The sequence below is a fragment of the Notechis scutatus genome, chromosome 8 (genome assembly GCF_049901735.1).
Source record: "Notechis scutatus isolate UNSWTSFEM ecotype Mainland chromosome 8, rNotScu1.2, whole genome shotgun sequence".
In the NCBI taxonomy this organism is placed as follows: Eukaryota; Metazoa; Chordata; class Lepidosauria; order Squamata; family Elapidae; genus Notechis; species Notechis scutatus.
Window position 1 is genome coordinate 12,181,063 of NC_142016.1, and position 15,791 is coordinate 12,196,853.

Sequence of the window (15,791 nt, forward strand, 5' to 3'; positions counted from 1 at the left end):
GCATCCATTTACAGGCAGAACTTTTGAATGGTGGTTTTCCATCTCATTGTCCCTGGCTCTCGTGTAGCAAAGAGACAGATGGTGGTTGAGCTGTAGTCAAGATTGGAGGTGTGTGAGGCTATGGATATATTCAATTCCTCCCCTTCCAGGGCTGGGCTGCTGGGGGTTTGCAGGGGTTTGGGAGAGCCCCTAGCTAAGATTCATTCTTTTTTTTTAATTTTTTGCCATTTGGTACCATTTATTGGGGAATCTTTACAGAGGTTGGGACTGGAGTGTCAGTCGGGGCCAGCTGGGTGGAAGGCCGGAGTTTGCCACCCGCAGCCCCCACCGGGAACACATTATGGGACACTGGCCATGATGAATGCACACACCACACACCATACACACACACGCACCCTCCCCGGAGGCTGGAGCCGGGAGTCCCCACGTGGCCCATTTTGGATGCAGGTAAGTGCAGGGCACGTACAGAGGCTCCGGGAGGGCAAAAACGGGCCTCCCGGAAGTTTGGGAAGGTCGGAAATGGGCCTGTTTCTGGCTTCCAGAGAGCCTCTGGAACCCAGGGAGGCCGTTTTCGCCCTCCTGGAGGCTCAAGGGAAGCCTCCGGAGCCAGAGGAGGGCATGAATGCCCCCCCCCACCCGGTGCAGGAGGCTGACTAGGCCACACCCACCATGGCCACGCCCACCCAGCAAGAGAACCAGTGGCTAACATTTTTGAAGCCCACCCATGATCCCCCTCATCTATGAGTTCTGGGTAAGTTAGGAAAAAAACATTTGACATTTTAACAAACTGATATACTGCTGTCATGTTCCCTGCAGCCTAACAGTGCATCCTGTCCCCAATAGCTCATTAGGATTAAGTGTGTAGAGTTGTAACTGCAGGAATGTTCTTATCTTGGATGGCAAACCTCAGATACGGAATGTTTACAAGCAAATACAACTCAGGCAAACAAAGTCACTAATGTAAAGGAGGATTAGAGAGAGGAAGTAAACATATGTTAGACTTTAACTAGAGATAATTAATTGTGTTAATTACTATTATGCTAAACAGTAACGAAAGTTAAGCAATAACCAAAGTTAACCAATGTTGGAGGATTACCAAAAATGTGTATAAATGCAAGACTAGACTCCAATAAAGTTCATCATGATTCAGTTGATCATGATCGAACACCTCGACTGCCTCGTCATTACAACATAAGTGGATAGAGCTGATCACAGGGGCCAGGTGAGCTCTGAAAGCTCAGGTAAAATAGCTTCATTTATTTTTAAAGGGTTGTAATTTCCTTGAGAGAGAGCGAGAGGAGTGCGTTAGGATGGCTGAGCCTTCTGAGATGGCCTCTTACGGCTTGGGAAAAGCTTAAACACCAAGGAGAAGGATGAACTTCTGCAGTGTTCTTATCTACTCAATCTCAGAGACTCTAGGTCAGGGGTGTCAAACTCGCGGCCCAGATGCCTCACGTGCTGGCCCCACCTCCGCCTGGCTTAGTGAAGGGGGAAAAAGTCTTAAGAACCGGTAGCGGAAATTTTGAGTAGTTCAGAGAACTGGCAAATCCCACCTCTGACTGGCCCCGCCCCCATCTCTTCTCTGCCCCCCAAGTCCCAGCTGATTGGCTGGGTCTTCTTTTGTTGCCCTGCACAAGAGAACGGAGCTGGAAAGCAGGTTAGTGGGGTGGGGAGGGAATGGGGATTTTGCACTATCCTTCCACTGCCATGCCCACCAAGCCACATCACACCCACCAAACCACGCCCACAGAACCAGTAGTAAAATATTTTGAATCCCACCACTCCACCGCCGTGACAATGTGAGTTTGACACCCCTGCTCTAGGCAGTATATAAGAACATCACCTATACACCCAAGGAACAGTACGGTATAGGTCAGTGGCTCCCATGCCAGCACCCAGAAGGCAATGCATGCTGCTAAGTAGCTTTATCACCAATCCTTGCATTTACCATCTTCACAGGTCTGGGAATTAAAAGAAAGATGAAGTGAGCCAGGCTGGCTCAGGAATTCTGGGAGTTGAAGTCCACAGGTTGGTAAAGGGGTCATAATCGCCTACCCCTGTTGTATGTTTCAAGCCAAGCACAAAATAGCTCTTTCCTTGAAACTGAGATCTTAAGATTTTTGTGGTGAAGCCATGCTACCACTTCCCCATAATTTTATATGTCTGGTACACCGAGGACTTGGCTGTTTTCCCTACGAATTTCCTTTCGTTAAACGAAAAAAACAATCGTACAGGAAAAGCCAGTTTCCACAACCACATCGTCCTACTCTTACTTCCTACCACCTACTACAGGATGCTTCTGAAGATGACACTATTCCCAACTAAACTGCCCTACTTTTCCAGAATAGAGGAAAGGCGGAGGACGGACGGACCTAAAATTTTAAAAAAATAGAACATTCTGTTCCTTTTATCCTCGGGAAGAAGAACGAATATGCTTTTCTCAGAGAGCCCTTGAAGGAAAAAAAATGTGGGCATCCCTCGCATCTTTAGTCCGCTCTCCGGGACCCCTGAAGCCAATGGTGCATTAACCATTAAGCAGAGTAAGCACTTTCTTAGGGCACCAGGCCCAAAGGGGGCCCTACAAAAACTTTTATGTAGCCTAAGCTTGGCTTCATTTGTACAGTATATACAAAGCAGGGGGAGGCACCAAGATTTGCCAGTGCTTAGGGCACCAGTGAGCCTTAATCCGCCACTGCCTGAAGCCTCACTTAAGGCATGGCTCACTCACATTGGGCACCCAAGCCCAACGTCTGCATTACCTTGGTTTAGTTTAACATTTATCCATCTTAACAGATAACAGATAATCAGAGTTGGAAAGGACCTTATAGGTCATCTAGTCCAACCCCTTGCCCAGGCAGGAGACCCTACACCATTTCTGAATGGCAGTCCAATCTCTTCTTGAAAGTCTCAAGTGATGGCGCTCACACAACTTCTGAGGGTTGATTGTTGGTTGATTGTTCTTACCAGAGGTGGTATTCAGCAGATTCTGACCAGTTCTGGAGAACCGGTAGTGTAAATTTTGAGTAGTTCAGAGAACTGGCAAATCCAACCTCTGACCGGAGATTTTACAGTATCCTTCCTTTGACACGCCCACCAAGCCACGACCACAGAACTGGTAGTAAAAAAATTTGAACCCTACCACTGGTTCTCACTGTCAGAAAATTTCTCCTTATTTCCAGGTTGAATCTCTCCTTGTTCAGTTTCCATCCATTATTCCTTGCCTGGCCTTCGGGTGCTTTAGAAAATAGCGGTAGAGTGGTGGGATTCCTCTCTGTGGCAGCCCCTCAAATATTGGAAGGCTGCTCTCCTGTCTCCCCTGGTCCTTCTCTTCACTAAACTAGCCAAGCCCAGTTTCTGCAACTGTTTATCATATGTTTTAGTCTCCAGTCCCCATATCACCCTGGTTGCTCTTCTCTGTACTTTTTTCTAGAGTCTCAACAACTTTTTTATAGTGTGGTGACCAAAACTGGATGCAGTACTCTTGGTGTGGTCTTACTAAGGCTTTACAGAGTGGTATTAGTACCTTGATCTATCTATCTATCTATCTATCTATCTATCTATCTATCTATCTATCTATCTATCTATCTATCTATCTATCTATCTATCTATCTATCTATCTATCTATCTATCTATCTATCTATCTATCTATCTATCATCTATCTGTCAAACGTGTGCAAGGTAACAAGTATAAGTATGAACATAAACAAGAACAAGGGAGTAAATTACAAATAAATGGGGATAGTAAGACAGGGTGAGTAGGCATTATCTGGCTGTTGGTTTTGGGCTGGGGAACCTTATGTGAATTCCAAGGAGCATGCTATTTCTCCCCCCAAAAAGTTTTATTAAGTAAGTTATGAAGAACATTGGACATGGTGCAATTGTCCTGACAATCCTGTTTGTCATACATATTATGGCATGGAATACATGTTTTATGTACATTTATACACCTATACATTTATACAATATTTTCTAATCCTAATCCTCCGTTCTGCCAACCCTACTTTCTTTTGATTCTACATCCTTCCTTTCTTCCCACCATTGATAGAATTTATCCCCTACTTTATATAGCGTTCTGTCTGGTCTTTGTCTTTCTTTTCCATCTTTGTCTTTAATTGATCCACCTCAGCGCATTCAGGCAGCGCGCTGTTTGAGGAAGGGGGGGGGGGGCAGCCGGCGGCGCGAAAGGGCGCCCCAACATCCCCCCATCCTCCCACTTCCTCGAGAGGAGCGAGCGCTTTCGACTCCGCTCCAGTTCCGCCCAGCCAGCCGCTTGGACTCCAGGCCTGGTTTCCCGGCGGCTGCGTTGGGCGGGCTTTCTTCCCTCCTCCCGCGGTTGATCTCAGCTCGGTCTCCTGCGGAGCCTTGCCTTGCAGGCGCCTAGTTGAGAAAAGGCTGCCCGGCCGGGCGGACCAAGGCGCCCTTCTAAAGAACGGGCTGCTGCTGCTGCTTCTCCTGTTTCTCCGAGGAAAAAGCTCAGTCAGTCGCCTCGCCTGCTCACTTGCTGCTGAGTCTTGCAAGAAAGGGAGGGAGGAACCCCACCTGGACAGGTAACACGCGCGCGCTCCCTGCACTCCCCCCCCCTCAACTTTTTGAGTTGGCGGGTTTGCGCCGAAAGTTCGCCTGCTTTGGAAACATATGGCCGGGCCGAGCCGAGCCGAGCCGAGTCGGGCGCGGAAAGCGAGCCAAAGAGGAAGCCGTTGAAGAAGGGCAAAAGAAGGGTGGCTGGCTGGCGCCTTATCCTTGTTCCATTGTGCGCACACCTGGTTGGGCATTGGGCCACCGGGCGAGAAGGGGAACCTGGGTGTGTGCACGTCTGCGGGTTATGTGTGCGCGCTTGTTGGAGGAGCTGTGCCGGTGAGGCGTGTTCAGACAACACCGCTAAGCCTGGGGTTTCTTGAACTTGGCTGGACTTGTGCAACGCTTGTCAGTCACAAGGCTGAGCTGGGAAAACCCAGCCCGAAAGGCCGCTGGCAGCTTTTCTGGAGCTTGCTGGGGTCTGGGCTCTCGTATCTTCTGCAGGGGTCACCCTCTGAATAGATTGCAGGGGTCCCCAAACTTGGCAACTTTAAGACTTGTGGACTTCAACTCCTAGAATTCCTTAGCCACCTATGCTCAGCCACCTATGCTGGCTGAGGAATTCTGGGAGTTAAAGTCCACAAGTTGCCAAGTTTGGGGACCTCTGCCTTAATCCTTTTCTTCTCCAGCACCTGAGTGGCCTACTAAAAGCACACTGGCCACAGGTTATATGCTAGGCTCCCAATGTTGGTCCCCTTAAAATCCAAAGAGAAGTAAATGTTTGTAAGGCGATGAAGAAGCTCAGAAACTGCTGTTTTACCTTTCCATTTTAATTTTTAGGTTTCTAGCACTTTTTCTACTTTTCTGTTATATGTTTTTCCCCCTTGTTTATCTTTAATGGTGTAAAACCTTTCCATAAAACTTACCCCTAGGGAAAGAAGCAAAGATAGGCAACAGGGTGGCTGCAATCCCTTTTCTTGCTGGGTTCCTCCTTGCTGGTTACCCAGTGATGTTCTTAACTGGCAGACATCAAACAGGAGGCTGCCTCTCTGTTCCCCTTTGGTTTGGTACTTCTGAATGTCTACCTGTTGCAGCCAAACTCTGCAGGACGCTGCTTATTTTTGAGTAAAGGTAGAACGGCAGTACTTCTGTCTTTGGCACAAGCACTTCCTCCTGTTTCTGTTTCTTTCCTGTTTTCTTTCTGGAGAAACTTAAAGGCTCAGCAACCCTTTTGCAACACAGGACTTGGAGCTAAATAATTTGAGGCTTTGCATACTAGAACTTCCTTTTTTATTTGCTGTGTTACTTCAAAATGTGGTAAGCCCCAGAGGGGGAGGAGGAACAAAATACCTGCATGTGTTGCTTAAAGGGAACTTTTACTTGCACTCAGAATTTGCATTTTGTTTAAAACATTTGTGCCTTTTCTACTACCCCAAGGCTCTTCTGACAGGTTCAGGAAAAAAAAAAGGTAAATGTATTCTTGAGTGTGAGCTACAAGCCATTTAAAAAGGAAGGTAAGATGTAAAACCAGCTTGGTATAGTGCTTAAGTTGCTGGACTAGCTAGCTGGAGACTGAAATTCTAGTTCTGTCTTAGGCACAAAAGCCAGCTGGGTGACTTTGAGCCAGTGACTCTCAGTCCAATCCACCTCATAGGGTGGTTGTTGTGGGAAAAATAGTAGGAGGAAGAAATATTTAGTAAGTTTGCTGGTTTGAGTAACCTATAAAGTAATAAAGGTGGGATAAACGTCTAATAAACACATGCATACCTATCAAAGCAGGCTAAATAATAATTTTAAACATGGTCATCAACATAGCTACATAGCTTAGTAGAAAGGTATTGGAAAGGAAAGAGGCGGTGGATGCTATGTCTCAAATGCAAGAGTGCAGAACATTGGGTGGTTTCCTGGTACCAAAGGTTGAAGAACAGGGGAGATGGTCTGATCCACAGGGAAAGGTCATTTTCAAACTGGGGGCGTCTTCAAAAAGGAGGCGTCTCCTAAACCTCTCTGGAGGAGAACACAAATTGGGACAACTTTTGGGGAACACAAATTGGTACAACCACCCTGAATTGCCCTCTCCCCTCTTTGGAAGAGCTTTATAGCTCCCTCTGCCTTAAGAAAGTTCAAAACATTCTTAAAGATCCATCTCATCCTGGGCACCCTTTTTTTGAACTATTACCATCTGGCAGACGGTACAGGGTAATAAAAACAAGGACAAATAGGCTGAAAAGCAGCTTCTATCCTGGGGCAGTAACTCTTTTGAATTCTACTGTATAGTGCAATATTAATGAAATATCAGGGGCTTTCAATTCAGTGTACAGAATGTGAAGGATGTGTGTTTGTGTTTAATTTTTATAGTCATAATGTACACTGAAGATGGCATTTAATTTCGTTGTACGAGGTGTAATGACAATAAAGTAAACTAAAAAAAAAGCATCAGAAGATAAAAATGACTTTACTTCTTTTGAAGCATCACATCACTTTGCCCACCTAAAAAAACTATTTTAACAATAGTGTCAGTTTTACTCCAGAATCAGATGTTAAGAAAAAGTACAAGACCATTATAGGAGCTGGTCAGCTAATCATAAACATTTTTATTTCTTCATCATTGCTTTTCTTTAGTCTGAAGTTTTTAGGAATTTAGCAATTCTGTTCAGATGGTTGTATTGTTTTATCTTCAGCTGAAAGTTGGATCTTGTGCAGCTCTCATTTTTTGTGAAGAATCTTTTTTTTAAAAAAGTGCTTTCATCTTAGTTGAGCAAAACCTCCAAAGCAAACTAGATACCCAAAATAAAGGTGCCCTTTATATCATTTTTCTACTTAAAGTCACCCCCTTTCTATGAAGCTACTGAAAGTTTTAAGCCCATTTAATGCATGTTTTGAAGAAGGCGGTCATTCAATTTAACAGCAGGCTCTCAGTTGCATGGCGTGTGCACACAAAACCCCTTTAGCATAGTATCCTTTGTTTAGAAAGGGAGTGTCTGTGTTCCAACAGGTGAAGCTTGTAAATATCCAAGGAGGAACTTGCAGTGTTTCACCAGGACCTTTACACATTTTTCATCGTTTCTTCCCTACCATTGTTTTGTTTTGTTTTGTTTTGTTTTGTTTTCTTAGTACTTTTGGTACCAACTATTTATGTCTTTCCATACCACCCACACCTTCGGTCATGGTTGCTTTGTGGAGTCCCAGTGGGACCACAATCAGCACAAGGGAAGAAGCACACTATCAGCACTTTTTGTGTAGATATATGGTGAGGTGAGGCGAGGTGAGATGTGTGCATGAAAGCCTTAACTTTATCTAAACAGGATGTGGGTGTTCGGTAGCATCTTACCTTGCTTTGACAGTAATGTAGAAGTCTCTTGCAGAAAAAGATAAGCTATAACTCAGGGATGTCAAACTCAAGGCCCGCGGGCCGGATCAGTGCCGTTGGGTGCTCGTGGTACAGCCCTGGAAACAGCGAAGGACCGGCCCATGGTGCCTCTGCCAGTGAAAATGGAGTACGGCCTCCCAGGTTCCGTTTTCAGCTGCGATGGTTTCCTGCAGCCCTCTGCCAGCAAAAATGGAGCTCGGAGAGGCTGCATGTGGCCCATCTGGACTCCATTTTTGGCCACAACAGCCTCCTGCAGAGGGCTGCAAGAGCCTATTGGTCTGATTAGGGAAATGGTCTCTGTGGCCATAAGACAGAAGGTTTTAAACCAGGGGTCCCCAACTGCCGGTCCGCGGACCGATACCGGTCCGCGGAACAACTCTTACCGGGCCGCTGGTTGCTGGGCGCCGCCATCTTTTTGGTAAAAAGTGCTTCCGGTGAGCTTTTCCGGGTAGAAAGCTCACCGGAAGCACTTTTCATCAAAAGATGGCGGCTGCTGCTCGGTGAGCTTTTCCGGGTAGAAAGCCATTTCTACCCGAAAAAGCTCACCGGAAGGATGCCGCCATCTTTTTGACGAAACAGTGCTCCGGTGAGGTCACCGGAAGCACTTTTTCGTCAAAAAGATGGCGTGTGCCCAGTTGATGTCGCGGCGCCAGCTGATCGGCGGGCGTCAAAAAGGTTGGGGATCCCTGTTTTAAACAATTCCTTCATCCTCAAGGGACAGGACTGTCCTTGTTTCAGGGCCCACCCCTTCTCCTAGTGACCATCCAGAAGCCTTAGGAAAAACCAGAGAGAAGAAGAAGTGCTCAATAGCATTTCCTGGTTGTGTTGCTCAGAGTTGGTGTTTAGTACTACCATTACATTAGTCAATGAAGATAGTCTTCCACCCTCAACAGCTCACTTAGGGACCGATCGTTACAAGGGCATTGAAAAAAGTGACATGCCCATTTTTCATACGGTCACGTGATCAAAATTTGGACGTTTGGCAAATGGCATGCATTTAGGACGATTGCAGTGCCTCAGGGTCACATCGTCACATTTTGTGACCTCCTGACTAGCAAAGTCAATGGGGAAGCCAAATTCACTTAATGTCAGCTCTGAGTTCAGCTGCCACAAGAATGTGAAAAATGCAATGCAAGGGGTGTGTGTGTGTGTCTGAGGGAGTTGAACAGCCAAGGTTATTTAGTATGTCACATTAAAAAATTCCAGCTGCAGTTAATTGGTTCTCGTGATTTATGAAGTATAGTAAGTGGGAGGAGATAGGGCGGAATTTGGGAGACACGCTGGGAATGAGTTTCAGTTTTGGAAATTGCCGTAGATGTACCAGAGCTGTTCCTAATAAATCAATTGGAGATTATACTTGTCTCGGAGTAATTGATTACCATGGACAATTTCTGGATGCCTAACACTTAACAGCTGTGTTACCAATTTAAAAACTACAGTGATTCACTTAATAACCGTGGCAAGAAAGGTCCCAGTTATTGAAAAGGGGCAAAACACACATAGCACACACTTAGCAATGGAAATTAACGTACAGGTAGTCCTTGGAGGCCCACTGAGACCAACCCCAGTGCTGAGGGCAAGAATCCAAAGTTCATTTAGTGACCATTTGAAGTTACAACCACACTGAAAAATGTGACTTATGACCATTTACAGTTATAACCTTTGCAGCATCCCCATGGTCAAAATTGAGATGCTTAGCAACTAGTTCACATTTATGACTGTCGCTGTGCCCCAAGGTCATGTGATCCCCTTTTGTGTCCACCTCACAAACAGAGTCAATGGGGGAAGCCAGTTTCACTTAACGACCAGCTTACTCACTTATTAACTGCAGTTAGTCACTTAACAGCTGTCGCAAGACAGGTCATAAAATGGGGCAAAACTCAATAACAAATGCCTCACTTAACAAAAGAAATTTTGGGCTCAATTGTGATTGTAAGTTGAGGACTACCTGTACTAATACAAGGGTATGAAAACTAAAATATGCTAAAGTAAACGTTGGCTCCTATTGCTTTGAAGCCATGTGATTATTATGTTGTGGCTGAGCAGGCTTTTTAAAAAGTTAAGTTAGTTTTTTACAGTGCTTTTTATCTATTTATGCTTGCATTTCCCGAAGTTTTTCTTGAACTGTGATAAGCCAGCTTTGGAAGCCAAGGTAAACTAACACATGCCAGGAGTTGCAAAGAGCTTGCAGATTTTAGCAAAAAACCTGTTGATAATAAATATGCACAGAGGAAGTAAAGGCGTGAAGATGGGGCTGATACAAATATAGAATGTGTTCTTATTTTTGCTCTGATAAATATAGGAGGCCATAGGATAGCTGAGAATAAAAACCTTGCTCTGCAGCTTCGTAGTTGTTTCCCTGATGCTTAGCACACATTTTTGTTGCTGTTCTCCAAGATGCATTATTTGGCTGTTTGCAAGTTGTGCTCAGTAGCCCTTGTATAAGAAATCCTTGAATAAGTGTTTGGGGGAGGACTGAGTGCATAAAGTTTTGGACAATATAGGACCCTATGTCAGTACAATATTTCTCAACCTTGGATGCTTTAAGCTGTTAGACTTCAACTCCCACAATTCCTCAGTCAGACATACTTCCTGCTATCCTGTATGCTAGAATAAAGAAATTGGGCTTACTCACCAACAAACCACAGGAAGAAGAAATGGTCAAATTGGTTGTATTTGAATATGCTGGATGGAGAATTGAAGTCCACACAGCTTAAATCTCCCAAGGTTGAGAAACACTGTCTTATATCGAAGATGATGATCAACAGATGTTCCAAAACCGATGAATGTATGCTCAGTTACTAAGATTGAGAAACACTGGGTTAAGGTGATGGACTTGAATTAGGTAAACAGTCTTTGTCTCCCCAAAGCTGTAATGATGACTTTGAGCCAGACAGCCCCTTTCAGATTTCTCTCTCTCTCTACTCAGCCTACCTTGCAGCATAGCTGTTGTGGAAATAAAAGTAGGGGAGTCATAGGATACCAATGCTTTAAATAAGTATTTTGCTGTTTTCTATTAGGGCAGAATAGAGACTCTGGGCTTACTTGCCAAAAAACCACAGGAAGAAGAAAGGGACAAAACTGGCTGTTCTGCATGGTGCATAGCACAGTTCAAAGAGCCGAAACACTGTCTGTACTAGGCCTTAAGCTTCTAGTTTGCAGCAGAGTTCATGTTTTATTTATTCAATTCATTTATTGCATAGCCACCCATGTCCTGTTTTGGACATTTGATCGCAGATCAGTGGTTTAGTCTAGTGCAGAGGTGTTCAACCTTAGCAACTTTTCTAGGAGTTGAAGTCCACAAGTCTTAAAGTTGCCAAGGTTGGAGACCCCTGGTCTAGTGGACAGATCCATTTTGCTATTTTGGTTGAAGGCAAGGTTTAAAAACTTCTGAATACAATGACATTTTATTCATTTTTTTTAATACATACATACTTACATACATACAACTCAAACTATTTGAATGGGTGGTATACAGCAGGAAAAAAAGCTACAAAGAACATAAAGCAAAAAGATTACATAATTAAGTAGATGCAAAATATAGTTAGTTTATTTTATGGATTAGCCATATGGGCCATATCAAAGTGCAGATTTCCAAACACAAATTATTACTAAAATCCAATAAAAACAATTTAAAATGGAATAAAATACAATTTTAAATGAAATTGGAATAAATATACAATTTAAAATGAGATTGGAATAAATATACAATTTAAAATGAGATTGGAATAAAATACAATGATTTAATATATGGATAAATACAATATGATAAAATTATATTTCAGTGTCACCCCTATAATCTACCCCAATCAGTCCCACATACGCCGATCTCAACCGAACCATTCACAAAATACAAAATGTCAACCCAGCCCAATAATAAAACCAACCGATCCCATGAGCATTGGGTTGTAAATGCGAATAAAGGTTCATAAAGCATTTTTCCTGAGGCTGTTGTGACTTCGGTTGTTTAAATGACTGGTCATAAGTCAGGAACAACCTGTGCCTCTTTTGTAAGGGAACTACATGCTGCAGACATACAGTAAACTGCTGGTGTTTGATACTATACATCACCTTGTTCTTTGCTTTCTCTCCATTTCAAAACATGCAAGGAAGAGGAACACCTTTTAATTTTTTTCACAGACCACAATTAGTAGCCCTCCTTGTAATAAGTGTTTGCAAAGCAAGAGGCCTATCTTGGAAGCCCACTGAGAACAACCCCAGTGCTGAGGGCAAGAATCCAAATTGAAGCTTTCCTTGCAGATGGCTGTCCAGCTTGTGCATGTACATCTTCTGGAACAGATGCTCGCTATCTCCTTCTGTCATTGCTTCTTCTGCCAAACTGGTCTGATATGTTGATTTTTTTTTTCTTGTTCGGTTGGAATCTCACTTCCCATAACTTAATCATTTATTCAGAGGTTTCTTTGCAGGAATGCCCTTACATCGCATAAGCCAATTTCTGTGCTCATTTAAAGGGGCAAACACTTGATTCCTTCCTTGATCCACTGAGAAATTTCCAAGCTTGGTCAAAATAAAGTCTGGCAAACTGTACGACTTTGCAGAAAGAAGAGTAGAGGAGAGGAGAGTAGAGGAGAGTTTGGAGGTCTTCAAGAATAGAGCTTGAACGTTTTCTAGTCCAGTCCTCTACTCAAGCAGGAGAACCTATACTATTTCAGATAAGTGGCTGTCTAGTCTCTTCTTCAAAACCGCCAGTGATGGAGCGCCCATGATTTCTTAAGGCAAGCTGTTCCACTGGTTAATTGTCCTCACTATTAGGAAGTTTCTCCTTAATCCCAGGTTGCTTCTCTCCTTGATTAGTTTCCAACCATTGTTTCTTGTCCTGCCCTCCGGTGCTTTGGACAATAATTTGACGCCCTCTTCTTTGTGGCAGCCCCTCAAGTTACTGGAATACTACTATCACATCACCCCTAATTCTTCTTTTCTCTAAACTAGCCAAACCCAAATCCTGCAGCCGTTCTTCATATGTTTGAATCTCCAGGCCTTTGATCTTCTTAATTGCTCTTCTCTGAACTTTTTCTCGGAACGACTCATATAGTAATAAATTTGGAAAGTAAATCAGTTGACTTGAGTTATCAATTTCTGGGGCATTTCTGGCTTCCAGCCCCTTTCTCTTTTGGGGGAGATCTCCTGGACCCCTTTCCCTAGCAGCTGAAATCTGGTACAATCTGCCAAATTATTAGCAACACATTGAATGGGCAGGAAGCAGCATAGTAGGAATGCCGAACGAATGAATTTATTTTATTTACGCATACCAACATCAGATGTTTCCACTCTATTCCCTCCAGCAAAATCAGTGTATTAACTGCTATGCAATTTTGCAGCCCTTGGTAATGGAAAAAATTGGCAGATAGATTGGGGTGGTGGTCGGCTTATGTCAAATGAGAAAAGACTGAAAAAAACTGAGATGCAGCATAATGGTTGCATTTATTTACATCAGTGTGTCTTTTCCTCTCTCAAGACCCCTTTCCTCTTTTAAAAATTATGGGACCCCCCAAAAGAACATTATATTGATCAATATTTACCATATTAAAAACTAGCTCGATACCCGTGCTTCACTATGAAACTATGTGGTGGGGCTTAGTTTTGGGGGAAGAAAATAAGGGGGGAATTCTGCCTCTGCCTATCAGCATCCATCAGTACCAGTGGTGGTATTCAGCTGGTTTGCACCGGTTCACGCAAACCGGTAGCAAGGATTTGGCATGGGTCACCGAACCAGTAGTAACTTCTGGCTGGCCACGCCCCCAACCCAGTCGGCCTGCCCAATGCTCGCTCGGTCACTCCTTAAGGTTTTTTTTTTTAACCTCCCAACAATCACTTCTTACTGCTTTGCCCAGGAGGCTTCCCTGAGGCCCAGGAAGGCAAAAAATGGAGGGTGGGGGTGGTGCTGCAAAAAAAGGCCACGCCCACCCAATCACATGACCACACCCACCTAGCCATTCCCACCTAGCCTCGCCCGCAGAACTGAAAGTAATTTTTTTAATCCCACCACTGATCAGTACTCATCTGGCTAGCGGCCTGGTCAGTGTGTGAGAGAGTTGAGGGTTGTTTGGAAACTGAAACAGTATTTGCTGTGTGAGCAAGAAAGAGACAGCAAGGAGCCTGGGTATAGCTTAGCTCAACTGTTCTGTAGTAAAGCCGCTTGGTGCTGTGAAACTAAAACTGAAACTCCTCTGCTTGTGTTTTGCATTTGGAACAGATTTCTTTTCAGATGGGGAGGCGGAGTTAGAACTCCTTAGCATCAGAGCGTGTTAATAATATAACGAAATACTAATGCTCTGATAGTCATTTCAAAAAATCCTTTCTTAGTGAGCATGATGCATAAGTGGTATTTCGCTTTTATATATATAGATTAAACATTAAATTTGATGCATTCGCTGCCACTGCCTCTTCTCATGAATGGTTTTATTTATTTTATATTTTATTTTTTATTTATTTGTTGATTTATTTATTTATTAAATTTCTATGCCGCACACCTCCCTTATAAGTTGATTCTGGTCAGCTTACAAAGTTATAAGGGAAGTAAAAAAAAACAATTAAAAGATTAAAAGATCAAAACTACACAGATTATGATGGAAAGCTCTACTGAAACCCGAACCAAGAAGTTTTAATATGTATGCTTTTTCAACATAGGCTGACAAATAATTTTGATTTCACAGACCTCCCAAGAATCTTAGGAACCACACTTAAAGACAACCTGGCCTTTGTTGGCTGGGGAATTCTGGGAGTTGAAGTCCACCAGGCTTAAAGTTGCCAAGGTTGGAGACCCCTGCCCTGGCCTGGAATATTAAAGTGTGGTCGGCAAAGTGGAATTGCTATGGCAGACAATCAAGCAAAGTATTATTTTCTTCACCAGAATCCTCCCTCCCTCTCTTGCCTGCTGTTGAACAGATAGCAGTCATATTATTACCTCAACCACAGAAAAATAACTCTTTTCAGTTGTCGATGTGCAACAGGTTGTTTTCTGTTCATTATGAGGTGTGTGTTTTGCCTTGTGGGTTTTTGAAGGTTGGCTGTGGCTTAATATTTTTGTGGGAGAGGGGAATTTATGTAGGTAGAAGACTGATAACCTCCTCATATATATATATATATAGGAGTTAGCTGTTTTTCTTATTGGTATGCACTTACTTTGTTTTTGTTTGGTATGGCATTTTTGTGGGATGATTGTGAGGCTTTGTGGTGGGACAGCCTCTATTTTTTTAAAGGGTTACCTGTTTCCTTTTGGGGGAAGCTATGTGGTTTGCCATTTAGAGTCCCACTCTTAACATCTGCTTCATGCAGGTAGTCCTTGACTTACAACCATTCATTTAGTGACTTTTTAATATTTTTTTTATTTAATAAACATTAAAAACAATTGAACACAGTGCGACTTTCTTGGCCATCATTTTGGCCATACAAGGTGTAATATAGAAATACATATAACAGTTAATTTTCCTCTTTCTCTTATGTTATTAAGCATAGTGCTAGTTGCATATTATTTCTGTTTACATTTATATAGCAATAGCAATAGTACTTAGACTTATATACCGCTTTATAGTGCTTTATAGCCCTCTCTAAGTGGTTTACAGAGTCAGCATATTGCCCCCAACAATTTGGGTCCACATTTTACCCACCTCAGAAGGATTGAAGGCTGAGTCAACCTTGAGCCTGGTGGGATTCGATCTGCCAAATTGTAGGCAGCTGGGCTGCAGAAGTACTTGCAGTACTGCACTCTAATCATTACGCCACAGAGGCTCTTATATATACATTTATATACAATTCTATACATATTTACAACCTGGCTTTTTATCCATCTCTTTTTTTCTCTTTATGTCCTTTATACTCATGCATTTGTATCATGTCATACTGTATTTGTCCATTATATTCCATTCTCTTTAGTTTACAAAACTTT

The 15,791-nt window shown here is 43.3% G+C and overlaps 1 protein-coding gene across 6 annotated transcripts in view; it reads left to right on the forward strand.

Annotated features, from left to right (window-relative positions):
• Positions 1–4,212: 4,212 nt before the first annotated feature.
• Positions 4,213–15,791, forward strand: part of SYTL1 (synaptotagmin like 1) — a 48,738-nt gene continuing 37,159 nt past the window's right edge. Inside the window, exon 1 of one of the 6 annotated variants that reach the window (XM_026676086.2) lies at positions 4,213–4,547. The gene's annotated coding sequence lies outside the window, so the exon portion shown is untranslated. The remainder of the gene's footprint in view (positions 4,548–15,791) is intronic. The other 5 variants (XM_087970686.1, XM_087970688.1, XM_026676088.2 and 2 more) reach the window with 5 other exon arrangements.